This window comes from Miniopterus schreibersii (assembly GCF_964146895.1).
Source record: "Miniopterus schreibersii genome assembly, chromosome: 3".
In the NCBI taxonomy this organism is placed as follows: domain Eukaryota; kingdom Metazoa; phylum Chordata; class Mammalia; order Chiroptera; family Miniopteridae; genus Miniopterus; species Miniopterus schreibersii.
In genome coordinates, this window is record NC_138103.1 from 42,770,717 (window position 1) to 42,791,908 (window position 21,192).

Genomic DNA, 21,192 nt, shown 5'->3' on the forward strand with positions numbered 1-21,192 from the left:
AAAGAACATGGAGTAAAGGAAATATGTGAAAATATAATGGCTAAGAAATTTCCAGGACTCATAAAAGACACCAATCCACACATTCATGAAGCCCAAATAATCCAATGCCTAACCACAGCATAGTGAAACAACAGAAAATCAAAGACAAAGATAAAAATCTTGAGAGGGCCAAAGGAAAATGACAGATAATTTTAAAAGGAAAAAGACACACAAAGAGCTGAGGTCTCAAGAGCAATAAAATGTACTGAAATAAACCACCAACACAGAATGTGCTGAAGTAAAGTAACTGCTAACCTAGAATTCTGTACCTAGCAAAAATATCCTTCAAGAGTGAGGTAAAGATGTTTTCAAGCAAACAGACTAAAGGAAGTTAGTTCTAAAGGGCATGATTCAGTTTTTCAAGATCAAAGAAAATGATCCTAAGTGGAAAACCATAGGAAATGTAAGAACATGGTAAGTACATGCATTAACCTAAACTAAATATTGACAGTATAGAAAAATAACAACAATAATGAGGGAGAAATGAAATAATTAAGAATTAATTAAAGTGCACAACAACAATATCATATAAGTAGGGCTGTGAATAAAGAGAATTAAAATTAAACTACATCATCTGGGAAAAGAATAAAGGTATCAATTAATATTAGACTTTATAAGATTCATACAGTAATTTCTAGGGTAACTAGTAAAAGAGGTCATAATTTCCAAATAAAAATGGGGGGGAAATCTGAATGATAAAATAGCCATCTCATCTAAATGGCAAAAAAGGAGAGAAAAGGGAACAATTATTAGGGCATAAACTACATAATAAGATGGGAGATTTAAATCCAACCATGTCACACAAGAGACACAACTAAAACACAAGACTACAGAAAGCTTGGACATAAAAGGATGAAAAAAAAATACCACGCAAATAATAAAAAAAAGAAAGCTGGTGTTGTTACATCAATCACAGATAAACCATCCCTTAATACAAAAAGCACTATCAGAATAAAAGAATACTTCATACTGGTAAGTCACTAAGAAGATATAACTATTACACATTTCTAATAATCTACTAGTGTAGTCTCAAACATCTAAAGCAAAAGTTGAGAGAATTACAAAGGGAAATAATCAAATCCATAATAAAATCCACAATCATGATGGGAGATTTTAACACATCCTTTTCTGTAACTGATCGATATAAGCAAACAAAAGAACACTAATAATACTTCAGATTTGAAATACAGGATTCACAAACATGACCTAATGAATATAAAATATTGCACTCAATAACTGCAGAAGGAAAAAAAGACAGTACACTGAGCAATAGTGCACATCTCAAATTTTAAAGGTCTGAAATCACAGACCTTTGAAACACAGAATGTGTTCTCATCACACTATAATATTAAAAATAAAAAACAAATTTTAAAATAACTAGAAAATCTCCAAGTGTTTAGAAATTAAGAGATATAATACAAATTTCCAACTAATACAAAAGTCAAAGTAGAAACTAATGAAAATTAGAAAATATTTTTTTAATGAATTATAAAAACGCTACTTATGTAAGTTTGAGTACTATAACTAGCTAAAACAGTGCTTAACAGGGAAATGCTTAGCATTGTGAACAATATCACCCCAATAAATTCAATGAAAAATAACTAAATAAATTTAAAATGCATATATATAAAAGAAACATTGAAAAGTAGTAAACTATAAGAAGTCAGCAAAAGAACAAAATATAAGCCCCCCAAAAGTAAAAAGCATAAATCAGTGCAATAGAAAACAAGCATACAATAAAAAGAATCATCAAGATTCAAAATTTGGCTCTTTTGAAAGGCTACTAAATCTCTGGTGAGACTGAAAAAAGAGGAAGAGAAGGTATATATAGCAAATATCAGACATGAAAAGGGAATTTCTTTTCCTGCAGCCCTTAAAAGAATAACAAGCTATTTAATATAAACTTTATTCGAGTAAATTAAAACTTAGATGAAAAAGATAACCTCTTAGAGGAAAAATTATCAAAATAATCATGGGACAGAAAACCTGATCAGGTTTAAAAATAAGTCAAATTAGCAATTTAAAACAAACAATCAAAAAAAACCTTCCAGCTTGCATGGCTTCTCTACAGATTCTAACAAACATTTAAGGAAGAAATAATTTCAATCATACATAAACTCTTCCAGAATAGAAAATGAGGGTCAGCTCATTTTATAAGGCTAGTATAATGTTGATTTCAAATCCTGATATCAGGACAATATATAGGCTATCTCACTCATGAGCACTCACTGATGCAAAATCATAGAATATTAACAAAAGCTGAAATAACAATATGAAAAAGGATAATACAGTAAAACTAAATCAGGTTTATCCCAATAATCAGGTTATGTTTAACATTTAAAATGGAGTACATTTCAATATATTAAAACTAAAGGAGAAAATTTATATGATAATGAAAAGTCCCCCCCAAAAAGCATTAAGTTCAAACAAAACAAAAAACAAAATTCTTAGTAAACTAGGTACAGAAGGGAAGGAACTTCTTTAATATAAAGGTTTTAACAAAAACAAAACAAAATTTTACAAAACCTTCAGCAAACAAACTTGGGAGTAAAATGCTAAAAGCTTTCTCTTTGAGATCAGAAACAAGACAGGGAGAACAGCTCTAGGATGATGGATATCAGTGTTCTATTTCTTGACTTGGGTAATGAAATCACATATGTTTACAATAACACATTAAGTTCTTCATTTTATGTTTCATGTTCTATCTGGAATATATGTTTAAGAAATATTTGGAGATGATCAAAAGACTGTCCTTGACTATCACTCAAGCATGGTCATTCTGGAGGTCCTAATTTTTCCTCTATTATTATTAATTTCACCAATTAACATATATTGGGTCTATAAAACACTGTGCAATCTGGAAACATGCATTATGAACCTTAAAAATGCTTGTATCCCATAATCCAGTAACTACACTGTTGATGAACCTACCCTAAAAAAATGGTCAAAATAAAGAGGGGAAAAATTAAAAATGTGCTAAGATGTTCATTGCACACGATAAAAGAAATGGGAAACTAAATAACCAACTACAAGGATTTGTTAAGAAAAATAATTCCTTCAGTGGGATTACTACACAGTCAATAAAAATAAGATTTACAAAATATTCTAAGAAATGTATATAACTTAATGTTTAAAAAATTAGACATATATATGGGAGGGGAAAAAAGGCCTAGGTACAGGAAAAAAAAGAGAAAATGAGAGAGGGAGGGAGTGAGGAGTGGAAAGAGAGAAAAACTATATTGGTTTTCTTTCTATGATAAGCTTATGGATGTGATCTGAACTTTTTATTGCATTTTGAGGATTTTCTTTAATGACTATATAAAATTCTAATAGTGGGGTATATTACAAGAACTGAAGAAAGTAATTACAAACTTAATGTATCCTAAACATAAAAAGTAATTACTTCCAGTTGTAACTTTAAAATTTCAATTTTTATCTCAATATAATATTATTCAGGTAAATTATTTCCTAATATCTAAATTATAAAAATTTATGATATGCTAATTACTTAGAGAAGAGATCATTTCTAACTATATTTAATACTTAAAATGATATAATGTTAAGATATTAATTAGATCTCCAAAGGCATATCATCTCCGGTTTTCTGCTAATATTCCCATAATTCTAAACCAGTTTGCTCCTCGACAGCTAAAAGAGAAAATGATCTATAAACAGGCCTCAAGTAGTCATTTCTATAAAAACAAAATAACTGTTAGTCTCTGCATAAAAGATTGTTATGGCTCCTCCTTTCCTGAGCAGTTATTTTTCAATCTTTTGCCAATACCCTAGTGTTTTCTGACCAGTTGTAAGGTATGTCTCAAGTAACTTGATATCAATTATAAAATATAAATGTTTTTAATGCTTATCATTAAAAATAATAAAATAAAGCAACCATAGGTCATCCCTACATCATTTAACATAGTTTGCATTCCAGGTATACTTTATTGAGGAGAGAATAGAGATAAATCTTACATGATGGGAATTCCACATTCATTTATTCAATATTTACCAAGCATCTATCTATTAGAGGCACTATGCTAACAACAGAATTGAAAATCATTAAGCCACAGGATTAAATTTAACTGTCAGTTTAGCATCTAAAGTCTTAAGTAGACTAACCCAATCCTACTTTTCACTACTTGCCAACACACAATCTTCTCTATTTCTCTTTCTTATAAAACACTACCAGCTTTGCCTGCTGCCGTATACCTCTACTCAAGCTGTTCCCCAGCCTAAGTGCTTTTTGTTCATTCACTAGCACCTGTAGAATGCTCATGGTATGCCAGACACTACACTTGGCATGAGAGAAGGAAAAGCCTTATCTATCCTTTGAAGTCCAACCTCTTTCTCAGAGAATTACTTACAATCCTTGCTGTACTCTGAATGCATAACTATGAATGTCCAAAACAGTGGCTTCTAATTGTTGATATAAGGAACCATTTTTAATATCAAAATGTTTCATGAATCCCATGTTCACTTTCCAGGTAATCTCATCTGGTCCCATGGCCCTAAATACCATCTCTACACTGACAATTTCCAAATGTGTACCTCTAGCTCCACCTCTCCCTTAAACTCCTAATATATGTGTATACTTAGTCAATGTCTCCACTTCAATACCTTATAGGTACCTCAAACACAGCCCCATTCAAAACAAAATTCCTGATTTAAATCTGCAAATCTGCTTCCCACCAACCCTTTACCCCATCCCATAGTCTCTATCTCAGTAAAATGTACCACCTTTCAACCAGTTGCCCATGTCAAGAAACTTGGAGTCATCCTTTACTTCTCTTTCCCTCATACCCCACATCTAATCCATCAATAGATTCTAATTACTCTACTTTCTAAATACAGGGTGGGGCAAAAGTAGGTTTACAGTTGTGAGTACGTGAAACAGAGTTTATTCTTGTATTATTATTTATTAATTGTTGTATCATTTTTCCATACAAACAACTGTAAACCCCACCCTGTATATCACAAATCTGACCACCTATCTGCTTCTCTACCACTACCACCTTATCCAAGCACCACATTTCCAACCTAGATTATTATAAGATATTCCTAACTGGTTTTCCTACTTCCACTCTTGCCCCATACAATTTTCTACACATAGCCAGAGTAATTCTCTCAAAAAACAAGTCAAATCAAACAAGTCCCAGCAATGGTTTCCATCTCACTAAGAATAAAACCCTTCAGTGGTTTCCATCTCACTCAGAATAAAATCAAGTCTTCAAATGACCTTCAGTGTCCTACTTGATCTAGCCTCAGACCACCTGTCCTACCACCTCTCCTATCACTCTCCCCTTTACTCTATTTCAGCCACACTGGCCTCCCTGTTGTTCTCCCAACATGCCAAACACACTTCCATCTTAGAAGCTGCTGCTCCCTCTATCTGAACATTTTTCCACACACAGTTCCATGCCTTATTCTATCTCTTCATTCAGATCTCTCAGCTCAAAGGGCTTCTCAACAAGCCCTTCTCTCATTAACCTATCTAAAGTTGCATCATCCCCTTACTCTTTACACCCTGAACCTATTTTATTTTACTTCAAAGCCTACTATATGTGTGTTCATGAACATACATATAATGTTTATTGACTGGGTCCCTCACTAACATTTAAGCTCAAACAGAGACAGGCTCTGTTTTGTTTACCATTGTTGCCACATTATGTGCACACAGCAGGCCCTAAAAAATATTTGTGAATGAATGATTAATGGTAATTGCTTTTAGTTTTGTTGAGAAAAATAACGCCAAAAACATTACTAAAATTCAGTAAGGCTTTCAAATGAATTCATACTCTATTAATAATCACAAGAGCATCACTTACATGCTTTGGTGGTAGATGAAGTAATATGTACATAATTCAGAGTTCAATAACAACTAATGAAGGAATGGGCTTTCTTATACTGCTCTGCCCCTTGCCACGTCCTTCCTTCCTGTGTCATTCACTAATTACTTCCATAAACAGTTCTTGTGTACCACTAAGCTAGAGAGTACTCTAGACATTATGAATACAAAGATTACTTAAGATAAGGTAGTGCATGAGACATATAAAAATAATACCTATTGAGCACGATAAACAGTAGAAGTATATAGGATTATATAACTGTAGCATGACAGAGAGAGTAATCAACTTTTTAAGGTAGGTGTTTAGGAAAGGTTTCAGCCGTGATGTACTCAACAAAAACTTGCAAAATCAGATACAAAAGACAGTCTTCACTTTATAAGTGAAATGAAGGTATTGAGTCTGAAAGTGCTACAGTAATTTGCTACCATGAGATAAGCTAGCCTGAGAATGAAACCAAAATAAGAGGAATGACAGAGGAGAACAAATCACCGAGAAACTGAGCCTATTCCTTGATGATTTCATGTGAACCACTGGATTAAGCTTTAGTAGAAGTTTAACTCCAAGATCTAATCATTCCCTTTATTGTTTAAGCAGTCTGGTTTTCTGTCACTTGCAATGTTAGAATACAGATGAATCTCAGTGAACTCTCTCAAAAAGCAGAGAATTCACCTATTTCAGTGTGTAGGGGCACTAATGGCATTTAAAATATATATATATCTTTATTGATTTCCGAGAGAGGAAGGGAGAGGGAGAGAGAGATAGAAACATCAATGATGAGAGAAAGTCATTGACCGGCTGCCTCCTGCACACCCCCTGCTGAAGATCAATTCCACAGCCCAGGCATGTCCCCTGACCAGGAATCAAATAGCAGTCTCCTGGATCCTAGGTCAGTGCTCAACCGCTGAGCCACTCCTGGCTGGGCACTAACAGCATTTTTGAAGGGATGATTCTTGTTTTGTGGGCAACCACCACAGGACACTAAGAGTATCTGGCCTTTGCCCCACTGTCAGTAGGATCTCACAATCACTGTAACAACCAAAAACGTATCCATATATTTCCAAATGCCTCCCACTCCCAAGGGGAACCACAAATCTATTTCCTAATAGTTATTATATGTACCAAATTCTCACAGTGGTTTCACCAGATACAGTTGAATGTACTTAACATCAACCTTAAGAGAACTCAAATATATTAATTTTACATAATAATCCAATTTTAACCAGTCATCTATGACTATCTAAATGTTTGGCCAAAATTCTATGTACAGCTTATATCAACAATTGGGGTAAGCAGTGCTTTAAGTCTGCTACTACTATCTGAAAATTCTTATTTACTTAAACATACCTCTCTATACAATACCATGAAGGCATGTAACTGACATTGTTCCTTCCCTTTAACATTTGCCTAACCTCTTCCTAGACTGAAATGTCAGATATTAGATTTTCCTGCCTCCTTGCAACTAGGCCATAGGCATGCCAGGATAAACATCTGATATAGGTCTTCTATAGAAGGTTTACTTGGCCAAGCAAAAGATGGGAGGGCAAACTTCCTCCTGTTTTTTGTGGCTGTGTGAGAATGTGATACACGCAACAGAAAGAGCAATCTGCAAATGAGAGGACAAGCCTGAGCACAAAGGTCAGCACGCTAAGGATAAAGATGGAAAGGACCTGGATCCTTGATAACACCATGCAGTTCAATTGACTAACCATAGAATCTTCCAACCCTGGACTTCTTTTTACATGAGATACTGTTTAAATCACTGTTAGTTGGGTATTATATAACCTGGGGCCAAACTAATACAAGATGTATTCAACTGACTGAAAATGGGAAAAGAACCCAGAAGACTGTAAGGTTTCAAGACTGAGTGGCTGAGAGAAAGTTGGTTAGAAAAGAGAAATTAGGAGGAAGAGGAATACGATTACACACATGCATATGGTAAACACACTAGGTGACAGTAGGTGGGTGAAAATCAAATTGATTCAGTTTGGTATGGCTTAAGTTTACAGTAGCACATGTAAGATATATACAGCAAGCAGTGGAAGTGGGAAGTAGAGTTAGAGAATTGAGAATCACCCACACAAAAATGATGATTTACACCGTTAAAAAAATGATATGGCCCTAGCCTGTGTGTTTCAACTGGTTGGAGAGTCGTCCCCTATACCAAAAGGTGGCGGGTTCAATCCCTGGTCAGGGCATGGGTTAGATCCCCAGTCCTGGCATGTGCGGGAGGCAACCAATCAATGCTTCTCTTTCACATTAATGTTTCTTTCTCTCTCTCTCTCTCTCTCTCTCTCTCTCCCCCTCCCTCCCTCTCCTCCCCCCCCTTTCCTTCACCTCTTCTTCTCTAAAAATCAATAAAAAAAGAAAAAGAAAAAAAAAAGGATACAATCACCAAGAGAACCCAGTGAAAAGCAGAGACCCTTTAGGATGCAATTCATTTCACCTTACCCTCACTTTAGATAGAATTCATCCCTGGCTAGGCCAATTAGAATAATTTCATCTCTCTTGACAAATATATTATGATAGGCGTGGCAGTATGATTGTCTTCGTTTATTCAACAGAATTTAGGACTTTGGGGAAAAGTATAGAAGCCAAGCCTTCTTTCTCCCTTTGGAAGTAAATAAAGAAGGCTATAATATGAACATTGCTGATAGCAATCTTTTTTCTAGGAGTGAAGCCAATCTGAGCATAAAGCCCTAACAGGTGGGCCAAGTTGAGAGAGTAGCAGAAAATGGAATCTCAGCCCTACAACGACATAAGCCTATAAACACACTACTCTTTAAGCCAATTCTATCTATGCTTTTGCCAATTACATGAGTCAATATATTTCTTTTGTTTTTAAATCCAATTTGCATCCTAACTGATGTAAAGTAGGGAAGAGCTATGTTTAAGGGGAAGAGAGAAGTCAAAACAGTTCAGGAAACAAGAAGAAACTTTCAAAGTAGAAGAATTAGGAATTACAACGCAGAAGAACCAAGATATCAGATGATTTTATTCCTACAGAGTGTATTTCATAAATGGCTTAAGGAAACCAAGGATGACTGAGCAAAGGCCATTAGATTTGGTGATTAGGTGGTCATAAGTTACTTTTCAATAGGCATTTCAGTGCTGAAATAGGAAAGGAAGTCAGAGTGCAAAGGAAAGACTAACATATTTATTAAGAACTCCATCATGTACCAAACACTTGAATGGACATTTAACATGTGTTAAACTCCTTTAATTACAATTCTGTGAGGTAAGTATAACATTCTACTTTATAGATAAATAGCATCTGAGTAGTAACTTGCCCAGCCACATAGGCACTAAGTGGTTTTAACAGCCTTCAAAACCCAGATATATCTGGCTCAAAAGTCAATGATCTTTCTACTATATCAGGTTAGTAGGATGAAAAAATGAGTCTTTAAATAATGAAAATACAGCGGCACAGCAGGCAGCTTTGAAAAAGATATAAGCATGTACGTAGGCGAGAGAGGGAAAGATTGAAGGAGTGGTAATGGACAATTCTCGAGAAAGAAAGGTGGGGAGGGATGATCATGGACACATCTGGAAGAGGTTGCTCTTGAAAAAAAAGGAAGGGCATTTCTTCCTCTGAGATATGGGTAAATAAGGAAATGATACTGAGATGGAAGAAAGGGAGATAGAAGGAGTATACCTCAGATGGTTGAGAACTCCTTCAGTAAAGGAAGAAATCAAGTTATTTGCTATAGAAACCTTGATGAAATGAGACAAAATGGAACACAGTCAACACTAAAGATCCAGCAGAGAGCAGAACACAAATTGGTATGAAAACTAATATCCTTTACATAATGGTCTCTTGCATCCTTCAAGATTTCAGGGGTCAAACTGACATAGCTAGTGAGGAGGCTTATTGAGGATTGGGGACTACAAAGGTAAACTTACAGAAAGTAAACAACCCTAGGGCATCAGTAAGAACTCAGTAAAAGCTGATGACCATGGGATCCTGGTTACACAGGGAAGAAAATGGTATCAGCAGCAGACGAATGGGTTGGATGCACAGATAGACAGAGGAGTTCATAACGAGAGGGTGAAAGAAAATAGGTTACATGAGAGTGGAAGAGTAAGAGCTTTTGAGTGTTTGTGGTCAGAAATGTCTTTTCACACACAATGCTTCAAATTGTTTTGCCAAAGGCAGAGAGCCACTGATTGGGGCTCAGCAGTCCTCCTCTCTCTTCCTACAAAAGCACAAAATTGAGACAAAAGCAGCTCTAAAAACATGCAGTCCTTGCTTGTAGAAAAGTGAAGTCTAGCAAGCAAATGAATGAACTAGCCCATACAATCAAACACAGAAATATATCCCCTTCTTTTAAACTGAAAAATTCTCTAAATTTGAGAAGTTCATTAGGAGGTCATAAAATCTAAGGCGAAGGATTAAACGTATTATGTCATGAGGTAGAGTGAAAAGTAGACAGGTCAAGCCAATTATAACTCACATGTTAAAGATTTTTAGTATAGAATTTCAAAAGGGCAAGGATAGTGTGTGCTTTAATAACTTGAGAGCACCTAGCATTGCTTAAACAAAATGATATTGCTCAATTTCATGTTAATAAAAAGGGTCCACCCATTTGCAATCATAAAAGACAAGCTATCATTTTTATTATAAGACCACGTTTACAATTTTGAGGCTCTTGACAAATTATCCAACTATAGGAAGATATGGGAGAATCGGCCATGGCAACTTCCTCCACTACTGCCACCACGATTCTGCAGTTTGCACGTAGAAACTCACGCACCATACCACGTTATTTAAGACAGTTTCTTACCCCATCATTTCTGACTCCCCCTTGCCCAGGTGAAAAAGGAAGAACTGAGACTGGCACAGACTAAATTTTATAGAATATATCAAGAACTATAAGGGTTGTTCGGTAGTAGCCACAATGGAGAACCCACGAAATTCGAGAAGTTCTGAGTTTAAAAAGCTCTTCTCCGTTTTATTCTTTTCTAAATAAAACAAAGGGTTTGTACAATACGGGATTCTTCAGGGGGTAACATAAGCTAACGCTGAATAAAAGAATAAGTCACTTATCCTTTCTTGTACCATTACATGTTATCTTACATTCATAAGGACTTCTTTTTTAAAACGAACACTTCTCAATTCCTTCACTAGATCTAGAAAATTTACGCCCTGCCTCAAAAGTTCAGAGACTAAATATTTACTACAGTCAGAAAGAGACTAATTTAGATGAACAATCATTTGCCATCATAGGGACCATTCCTCTATTTGGCAAGAGTTCTATGTGCCAAGGAGTCAAACTCTCCCAAACCATTCGGGTCTCCTGGGGACTCAATTCCATCAATCAAGATGAACAAAATTCACCGGCCTCTAGATCACAAGCCTTTTCTTTGCAACTCTATAAGCCAGGCTATCGGGTCATCTTCCCAGACAGTTAAAAAAACTTTTAAAGGAAAAAGAGGGTCGAAACAAGGAAGATGGGAGGAGGCGACTAAAACAGGAGGGCGGACGACCCACCCACCTAACGCGACCGAGAGACCGCTCGCGGGGCTGAAGCTTCTTCAGGAGCCGGGAGCGGCGCGCGGGGCGGCGGGCGTCACGACCCCCACCCGCGGTGTCAGAATGGAGGACCTGCGAAGCCAGGGCCAACTGGAGGCCTGAGAGGGGGCGCGGGGCGGGGAGGGGGTGGGACGTGGAGACCAGAGAGCGGCAGAGTCGGGCCGAACACCGGCGGGGCAAAGCGAAGGTTAGTCGGGGGAGGAGACGCAAACGCCTGCAGCCTCACCTGGGAGACGTTCGCCCCGCGGCCAGAAGCACCGACGCCCGGGGGCTTTCTCTCCTGCGGGACACAGCTTTTGCCGCCGCCTGAGCTCCAGAACCCGAGAGTAGTGGTCCCGAAGCGGGCAAAGCGGCCTCCGGACTCGAGCCCAGGGAGGCGTACATAGGGAGCACCAGGGGCCCGGGAAGGCAACTCCTTGTTCAGCCTCCCTCACCGGTACCCAACAACGCTTCCCGGGAACAGCATCACGCCAACCTCAGCCCGCTGCTCCCGGGCCTTCGCCCGCAGCTCCCCCCAGCAGCGGCCGGGTTTCCGGCGGCAGCACTCCGCCCCCTCGCTACTTGGCCTCCGCCATCTTGTCGGAGGCGGGAAGAAGACAGTGCGCAGGCGCACTAGGAGATCGCCGGCGTCCGGGCCGGCGGAGAGGCGCCTGTAGTGCGCAGCCGCGTTGGCGCTGGGTGCTGCGGCCCCGGAGCCCGGCCTCGCCGCCCCGCGGCGTGCGCGGCGGCTGCTTGGGGAGCCGAGCCCGCCGAGCCCGCAGCCCCCGGGCCGCCTCCTGCCCTGAACGCACTGCAGCCAAGTTAACAGCCCCTTCTGCGCCGCGCAGTCAGCTCTGCAAACATCTCTCCAGTGCCTGCTATGTGCCAGGCGCTGATGATAGAAAGGTTAACAAAACTTGGCTCCAGCCCCATGGGAGCTCCCTAACGAAGAAGACAGAGAAAAGCGAATAATTCCCTAAATTCCGGTTTTGGAGCTGCGCACCATCCCCACAGTTTTAATTCAGAACCTGCCTTTTAAGGAAGTCCTCCCTGTGTGTCTCACAGCTTGATCAGCTTTACCTCTCTCACTTAATTTCATTCAACATTAATCGAACCAATATTATTATTTGAATTTCCATTATGTGCTAGATCCTGATGTAGGCTCTAGGTTTACAGCAGTGAGAAATAGAAGCTCATGAAACTTACATTCTAGTGGGAAAGAACAGACAGAGAGAAGGTTATCAACAGGTAAGGGATGGGGGAGAGCAAACCCCAGGTGCCAGGAGTAGTGAGGTTTGGGTTCAAGTCTTGCAGACGGAGCAGCCCGAGCAGGGCCTGAGGGGGGAATGAGGCCCGTAGTAGGAAGAGGGGCAGAATAGGAGACATGGCCCGTAGGAGGAGGTGAGGGAAGGAACAAATAAGGGAGGACACTGAGGCCCGGGTAAGAGCTGGATTTTATTCCCAGTGGCCCCTCCAACTTGCTGACACTGCCCCAGCTACCACACTTCAGACGCCCCTAGCTCCTGCCTGCCTCGCTGCTCTGCACATGCCCATCCCACTCTCAGACCCTTACTGTGTCATCTTTCAAGTTGCAGTTTAAATGTCCCCTCAGAAAGAAAATTCTTCCTAAATCCCCTTCATGCTCTCCCATTAGTTTCCATCATTGCACCTGAGCCTTTCTTTCATGATACTGTTGATTGTTTCTTCAGGGTCGTGAACTCCATGGGAGGGGGGATGTTGTGTTTACCAATGAATGCCTCATGTTCGGCACCAGGCCTGGCACGGGTAGGCACTCAGATGTTTGTCAAATTAACGAATGAGGAAGTTTGTCAGCACCTAAGTAGTCAGGAGTATACTACTTTGTTTTTTACTTGTTGGCATTTAAAATTAAATGCAAGTCAGTTCCTATTAATACGTGTTCTCAACTAGATTAGGAATGGAATTTTGGAAAAGGGACTGGGAATGAGATAGAGAAGAGTAGGTGGTGGTGGGGGCAGTGTGCAGCAATTGTATTGCATATGTTTGCAGAATTGGGAGAAGCAAGGCTTCAGTGTAATGGAGCATCTATTATATGTGCTGTGCACTATGATAGGTACTTAATCTTCACCAGAGCTCTGCTAGGAAGTTATCCTCATTTTTATACACAGGGTAATTCAGAGAAATTAAGTCACTTGCCCAAAGTCACACATTAGAAGATAGTGCTGACTTTTAGATGGGCTGGGTACAGAAACTCACCAGGGCAGGAAGCCCCGCATGCCTAGCAAGGGGCAAAACTGAGAAAACAAGAACCTTGTCCCCAGGGTAGCCTGTCCTCCCCCAACGTATTGCTGGTCATGCAGTTTAGACCCCCCTGAGCATTTCCTCCCTAAAGGTAATATCTAGGCCTCAGTTGTGTTTCAGCTCCAGGCCCAGAGAAGCAGCAAAACCAGACAAGAGGTGCCTCAGGACCAGGTACATTGACTAATGACCCCTCCCCTGGCATCATCCAGTCAATGCTGATGATGACCCTGAAAAGCTCACCTGTAAAGCTGATGAATATTCTACTGAGACCCTCCCATGAGACCTCCCCTAAGATTCCCACCTTTAAGAAAGAGAGACACGTTCAGGACAAAGGACCCCCGTGCTCCCCACCAGAGGAGCATGCCAGCACCATCTCCATCCCCCTTTTTCCCTCCAAGGAGTCCCCATGAGACTTGCAACCAGGGAAGCAATGGGCAGTGGCAGCTTGTTCTGAGCTTACCCCTCTGAACCTGTCTCCAAGGCCCCCTTCTCTCTCTGACTTCTCAGTGAGCCAAAGCAGCCCAGCCTAGATTCTCCTGTTGCCTCTTCTGTGCCCTTCCTGTTTCACTGTCCAAGTATATTTTTGCTGCAATCACGGACCCAGTACCCTTTGACTCAGTGCTGTGTAGCCCTTCCCTTTGGATAGCCCCATCCCCCAACACCTTTTCCTTAAGTAAATTCAATTTTTCTTAATTCACCGGCTCAGACGGCTATGTAGCCTGCCCACGCACCACCAACCTTAACCTTTCACTGATCCTCTAGCCCATGTTCTTCCCATCTCGAGAAACTGAATTTGGAGATGGGCTTATTTGGTGATTTGGTTCCTGTCATTAGCTGACTTTCATTAGAGATTTCCTCTACTGCCATTTAAGAATCCCAATCAAATTGCTATCTTTTTCATGTTTTTAAGAATTGTGTGTTTCAGCCTTGGCCAGATATCTCACTTGGTTAGAGTGTTGTCTGGATACACCAAGGTTGTGGGTTCAGTCCCTGGTCAGGGCACATGCAAGAATCAACCAGTGAATGCATAAGTAAGTGTAACAACAAATCTTTCTCTCTTTCTCAAATCAATAAATGAAAGATTTGTGTGTTTCTTTTTATTTATAACTTCTATATGTTTCATCAAAGGAAAAGAGATACCAGGGAAATGGATGCATATCCTGAATACTAGCTGTATCCTCTAGGTTAGGCTTGTTACTGTATTACTAGCTTTCTCATCTAGGTCCCAAGTAATGCTTTAGACATCAAAGATAGTTCTCTGACAAAGAGTGACAGGCTCACCACAACAATCACATCCCATTTACTCATCAGAATTACACACCATCATTTCCCTCTAAACAGGATAGCTGCCTCAGGATAGCTGGGGAGAACTACTAGAAAGGATGGGCCTTCTATCTTATATACCAGGGGTGATTCGGTCCTTATATGAGGGAAGTGATATATTCTAACTGTTGATAACATACATTTGTCAACAAAATCTAGTTAGTATAGGCAAACCACGTAGCAGGTGGGAATACATACCTGAAAAGACTCCCAACGTTTTACCCTGCTGTAGTGTAATTTTTCCTTGGAATAAATCTTAGAAAGAAGATAATTTCTTCTTTTTCTATGGTATTCTCTCTTCTTACAGTTACCATCTGTTATAGGTTGAATATACTCCATTCCCTGGCCAAAAAAACCAACACACACACACACACACACACACACACACACACACACACACGATATGTTGAAGCCCTAACCTCAAGTACTAAGGAATATGAACTTATTTGGGAACAGGGTCATTACAGATGTAAGTACAATTGACCCTTGAACAACGTGGGGAGGAGGGACACCAATGTCCTGTGCAGTCAAAAACCTGCATATGCCTAGTAGTTAAGTAGTTAAGCTAAATGAGGTGATGCTGGAGTAGGGTGAAACCCCTGATCCAATAACTAGTGTCCTTAGGGCCACATGAAGAAAGAAACATACAGGGAGAAAGCATGTGATGACAAGGCAGAGATGGAATTACAAAGTTACAAGCCAAGGAACACCGAAGACTGCCAGCGAACTACCAGAATTTAGCAAGAGGCAAGCAAGGATTTCCCTACAGGTTTCAGATGGATCATGGCCCTGCCAATACCTTGATTTCAGACATAGGCTCCAGAATTGAGACAATATATTTTCATTGTTTTAACTCATCCAGTTATTGACACTTTGTTACAGAAGCCCTAGAAACTAATACACCATCTTACCTACGTGTCAGGGCCTGAAATAAAGGGAAGAGATGTGAGTGGGTGGTGGGAAGGTCTGGGCTACTGTCAGGATTTGGTAGCAAACCAGCTACAAGGCCTCAGGCCAGTCACTCAACCCCTGTGACCCACTTCCCTCATCTGTAGGAACAGGGACAATGATAGCTACTCTGCCTACCTCAGAGATCTGCAGTGATAGCTAACAAGTATTCCTCCAGAGATGCTGTGACCAAGACAGCCTGACAGCTACGGAGAAACAATCTTGCCAAGGACAGGGTTCCTGTTACGAAGAACAGGAACCTGGCTGCGAAGAAAAGCTTTTCTTTAATAAGATAACTAGCACAGGCCAAGGGCCAGGTGTGAGCTTTGGATCTGGTTCACTACTGAGGTCAAAAGCAGGAAGGATCATTGTGGACTGGGGTGGAGGGGGAAACTTCATGAAGGACCTTAGCAAAAAAGGAACTTACTACAAGGATACTGGATAGCTGCAGGATCTTCAGGGGCAACACTCAACATTATGCCCAGACCTGATCCCAAGAAGCCACCACTCAACCCCTGCTGGATAAAGATCCTGAAACTGGGACCACCAGTACCACTTGATCTAGACACTGGATGATGCCACTGCTGCCCTTGGAAACTAGATACAGTTACGGTCACTGTCACTACTCTCAGTAGCAAGAAGGAGGGTCACTGTGACTTTGCCACACTAGCATTTGGTCCCAACGCTGGGGGCAAATGACTGAAACAATCCATTCATATGTTAATACTCTAGCTCAGTGCTGTTGAATAGAAATATAATGAAGCCGCACATATGCTCCTAAATTTTCTTGTAGGCCACCTTAAGAAAATTAAAGAAAAAAATGAAATTAATTTTTATACTGTATTTTATTTAAACCAATATATCAACAATATTATAATTTCAACATGTGGCACTAACCTCATTTCAAGTGCTCAATAGCTGTATGGGGCCAGAGGCTATCCTATTTGACAGCACAGTTCTAACTGATAGGGAAGCCATAAAAATGAGTGTATGACCTTCTGATTTCCATGGTGTGATATGGGTTCTGCTTCACAAAGAGGGCAATTTCCCAAACACAGGAAGAGGGGTCAGATGCAGTTTTGCGAATGGAAGATAAAGTTGGAGGAAAACCAAGACTGGATTGCAGAGAAAGAAAAATGGTGAGCTAAGGACTTTTATTATTAATTTTGTTTCATATTGACTGTGAGCCACTGAAGGTTTCTGAAGTGAGGAAGTGCCACGCAGATGTAGATAGAACTTTAAAAACACTAGAATTGTGTTCGAAGTGCTGGATTTTAATTATGTTTAATTGAGTGAGGAGTCCTGGCTTTTAGCTGTGCTTTCCATCTGTGCAGGCTTAGGCAAGTTGCCTCCCTGGATCTCTCTTCTCATCTTCAGAAGTGAGGATGATGGTATCTACCTCTCAGGCTTGTTGTGAGGATTAAATGAAATAGTGTATGTAAAAATGAGTACCGCCTAGCAAGCCCTCAATAAACGTTAATTAAATCTAAATGAATCTGAGTATCTAGTTAGAGATGTAGACAAACAGCTAAGAGTCTGAACTGCTTCCCAAGGGCCAAGAGGAACATTCTAAAGTAAAAAACAAGCAAACAAACAGAAATATGTATTTCATAGTTCTCGATTCTGCCTCGGCTTGGACAGAAGTTAAAATAGGTACTTGTTTCCTAAGTAGCCCATCTCTTCCTTGGAGCTGTTAGTGGTCATTCCTAGCTGGAAGTGGCCTCTCCTTCCATGGTCCACTACTCGTGTGGGTAGTATGACATGGTGCGTTAGGCTCACACTTTGTCGTCTTCACTAGGTGCAGAGACCATGTCTCATTCATTTCTGTATCTGTCCTTTACAATGTCATGAACTGATGCATCCAAACAAACACGATCAGCAAAGTTTGAGAATTTCAGAAGCTGGATGACAAGTGCCATCACTATTCATTACACCATTGTTGCTACTTTGGTACATGCTTGGAAATTTTCATAATAAAAAGGTTTTGGGTTTTTTTTGTGTGTTTTTTTTAAGACATGTAAGAAACTTCTGCTTCAAGATAGTGAATTAGGGACAAGTGTTTGCCTCCTTTTTCTTTGTATCCCGTTAAATGTCAGCAGAAGGGCTAGCTTTTCAATGAAACTGAAGAAGGTTAAGCTTCAAGGGCCCTCACGCGCATGGGCCCTTTCCAAGCTCCTGGAAGGTGCCTTAGCGATATGTTCACATACTCGAACGTTTTTGTAAAAACTGCAAATATAATCTATTTCGCCACAATTGGTTAAGGGCATTGTCTCTACTCTGACTTCCACATTGTCACAGTTCTGGTGCCAGGTAGTATTGCAGGGGCTGTGGTCATTTGGGGGATCCAGATAAAGGGAAGTTGAGTTTTGGGTACAATTAGTTTGAATTTGGTGGGAGGATATTTATGTGATTCACAGTCGCTTCTGTGTGCAGAATCCATTGCTAACACGGAATAGCTTCCAGGAATACTCACTCCTACAGCCTAGCGAGGCTGGCAAAATAAAAAGAGAGAAGATGCAAATCACCAAGGTCAGTAATGAAACAGAATAGTGTTACAGTTCCTGCAGCCTTTACAAGAATAATACGGGAATACCAGAGGTACCTTTACACTTATAAATTCAACAACTTAGGAGAAATGAACCAATAAAACTACCGTAGCTCAAACAAGAAGAAATAGAATAGTCTTATAACCACTAGAGAAACTGAACTTTTCCTTAAAATTCTATGGAAAAAGAAATCTCCAGATGGTTTCACTGGAGAATTCTATCAAATATTTTGAGAAGAATTAGCACCAATTTATACAACCTCTTTCAGAGAATAGAAGAGGAGGGGTTACCTCTCTTCTCACTTTATAAGACCGGTATTACTCTGACACCAAAACTAGACAAATATGCAATAAAGAAAACTGGAGACCAATATCTCTCATAAGATTAGATGCAAATATCATCAACAAAATATTAGTAAATCAACTCTAACAATGTATTTAAAAGATGTACATGAACAAGTAGGATTTATTACAGGTCTGCATGGCTGGTTGAACATTCAGGGGAGACCTTGAGCCGCAGGCAGCCAGCTAAACCAAGCTCACCTCCCTGATGTATAGAAACTGTGAAATAATAGCTATTTCTCGATTTAAGCTGCTAGATCTTAGAGTAACCAGTTCTACAGCAATGGAGTAACATAGGAAGGCAGACATGAGAGGGTATGAATTCCATTTTTAACACTGCTGGAATTGGTCAAAGAGCAAGCTTGAATATCTTTCATCACCAGTCATGCATCTTAATTCTTTTTATTCTGCCTCTTGTATCTGCTTTAGCTTTTCATTCATGATAGAATAAACTGCCCTTCTTCTAGGCTCCCCCTATTCCTGAAAGCTTTCCAGCCAAAGTGGCTGACTGTAATAAAGCAAGCAGCCAGAGATGCTGTGCTTTTCCATCTAATGACAGAAAAAAAGAAAACACTCCATCTGGGTAGAAATTGATAATTGGCCATATCCAATTCCTGGACATCTGGCTTTTAAATGAAACCGAACATAGTAATTAATGTCTGCTTCCTTGGGCATTCTTTTACCAAAATGCTATTTATTCTTCTAGTCGTTGAAGGACAGCACCAGTGCAATTTTAAATATCAACTAACCAAAGATTTGTCTCAATGCTTTCCTATTACCGAAGTGTTATATATATTTATTGTAGAATTTGGAAGCTACAGAAAATCCCAAGAAGAAAAAGAGGGGAAAAATCTCACTGTCCAAGATAATTATTAACATTTTGATGAACATCTTTCCAGATTTGGCTTTATAAAATAAAATAAAAAGGAGTTTCAGGATAACAATTTTTTTCTCCATCAACAGTAAATCCTCATTTAAAAAACTCAACAGAATATTTTAATGAATGAAATTTAATGAAGAAAACCAAACCATTTATTCCACTGAAATCCACATCCATTTCCTAATATAGTTTAGCCTGATGACATTGATAATTCAACCGTGACAACCAGGCTGATTAGTTCAGGGAAATGTCCCATAAGGCTAAAGCAGCCCTGGCAGCATGTCAAGAGTAATGGGGTTCAGGGAACAACATATGTTTGCACCCACTGTCCCTTCATGCTGCCCCAGAATTTGTAGTGGCAGAGGGGTTCACAGATTTGTACCAGGATTCTTAATGGGCTACCAGACAGCTCAAAGAAGCGCTAGCGAGCAGACAGTTAAATTTCAGGAATTTTGTGAGCTGGTTATTAAATACAGCCATTATAAAAAATTAAATGATATACACATAATTAAATTATATTCAAAACAAAGGTAATAAATACTCAAAACTTACCCCTTTATAATCATTTTACAACATTTTGCCATTCCTGGGCACCCCCCTTCATAACTCTGTTGGGTGAGTCCAAGTTGGTAGTTGGAAGTTGAACAGGGTGAGTATTTCTAACACGGAAATTAACAAATGTTCCAGGTCTGGGCTTCATTGATTGTTTTGTTGCTTGTCCAGTGATGGAGAAACTGTTAATACCGTAGATTAAATTTTAAAATGTGTCATATTCATAGTTGTTACAATGTGAATAACACAAAGATCAAGGAAATATTCCTCCAGTATTCAAAAACGATTATAAGATTGATCCAAGTCACTCACGATAAATGAGTAAAGTTCCAACACAATTGTTTCTTGTTTCACTTTCATCTTAATCATTAACATCAATGAAAATAAATATAGGCCGAGATTCTTGTCAAAACTATACTTGTTTGTTACTTACAATGATAGGTTGGCCTCAAATATGAAAGTTCAGCAAAAATCAATGAAACATTCTGTGGGAAACAATTGGCTACATGGAATTCACATAAAAGAATATTGTATAGTTTATTATTATTTATAAACTATGCGCCCTATGCTCTTTATATCAGTAAAATTTAAAATAAACTTGTACATGCATGTGTGTGCATGTGTGTGCATGGCGCAGAGATGGTTGCTAATCATTTACTACAGCATTACTGATCAGAGCAAATGCTTCCTTTTGCCCCATTTGTCATAATCTCCAGCAGATTCCTTTCAGTGAGGCATGAAGTGACAAATAAATAGGGAAAGGAAGTAAAAGAAAATTATGAGCTCAAAGGAAAAGCAAAGAAGAACAGAAGAGAAAGGAAAGAACAGGTCGAGAAAATTCTCTGTCTTGCCTTGTGCCTTTTCCTGCCTCTTCTCAATCTTCCCTCATCACCCAGCAGCTGTTTAGGAGAAAGGAGACGAACCATTG

At 39.5% G+C, this 21,192-nt stretch overlaps 1 protein-coding gene and 1 long non-coding RNA gene across 7 annotated transcripts in view; both read right to left on the bottom strand.

The window, feature by feature from the left end:
• APC (APC regulator of WNT signaling pathway) overlaps positions 1-11,730 on the bottom strand; it is a 115,954-nt gene extending 104,224 nt beyond the window's left edge. For all 6 annotated transcript variants that reach the window (XM_081133298.1, XM_081133297.1, XM_081133296.1 and 3 more), the window contains exon 1: positions 11,642-11,730. The gene's annotated coding sequence lies outside the window, so the exon portion shown is untranslated. The remainder of the gene's footprint in view (positions 1-11,641) is intronic.
• A 5,050-nt stretch (positions 11,731-16,780) lies between these two features.
• The window catches only part of LOC308555266, a 133,965-nt gene continuing 129,553 nt past the window's right edge, over positions 16,781-21,192 (bottom strand). The window contains exons 7-8 of the long non-coding RNA XR_013998528.1: positions 20,265-20,446; positions 16,781-18,436 (exon numbers count right to left, since the gene is read on the bottom strand). This is a non-coding gene — a long non-coding RNA (uncharacterized lncRNA). The remainder of the gene's footprint in view (positions 18,437-20,264; positions 20,447-21,192) is intronic.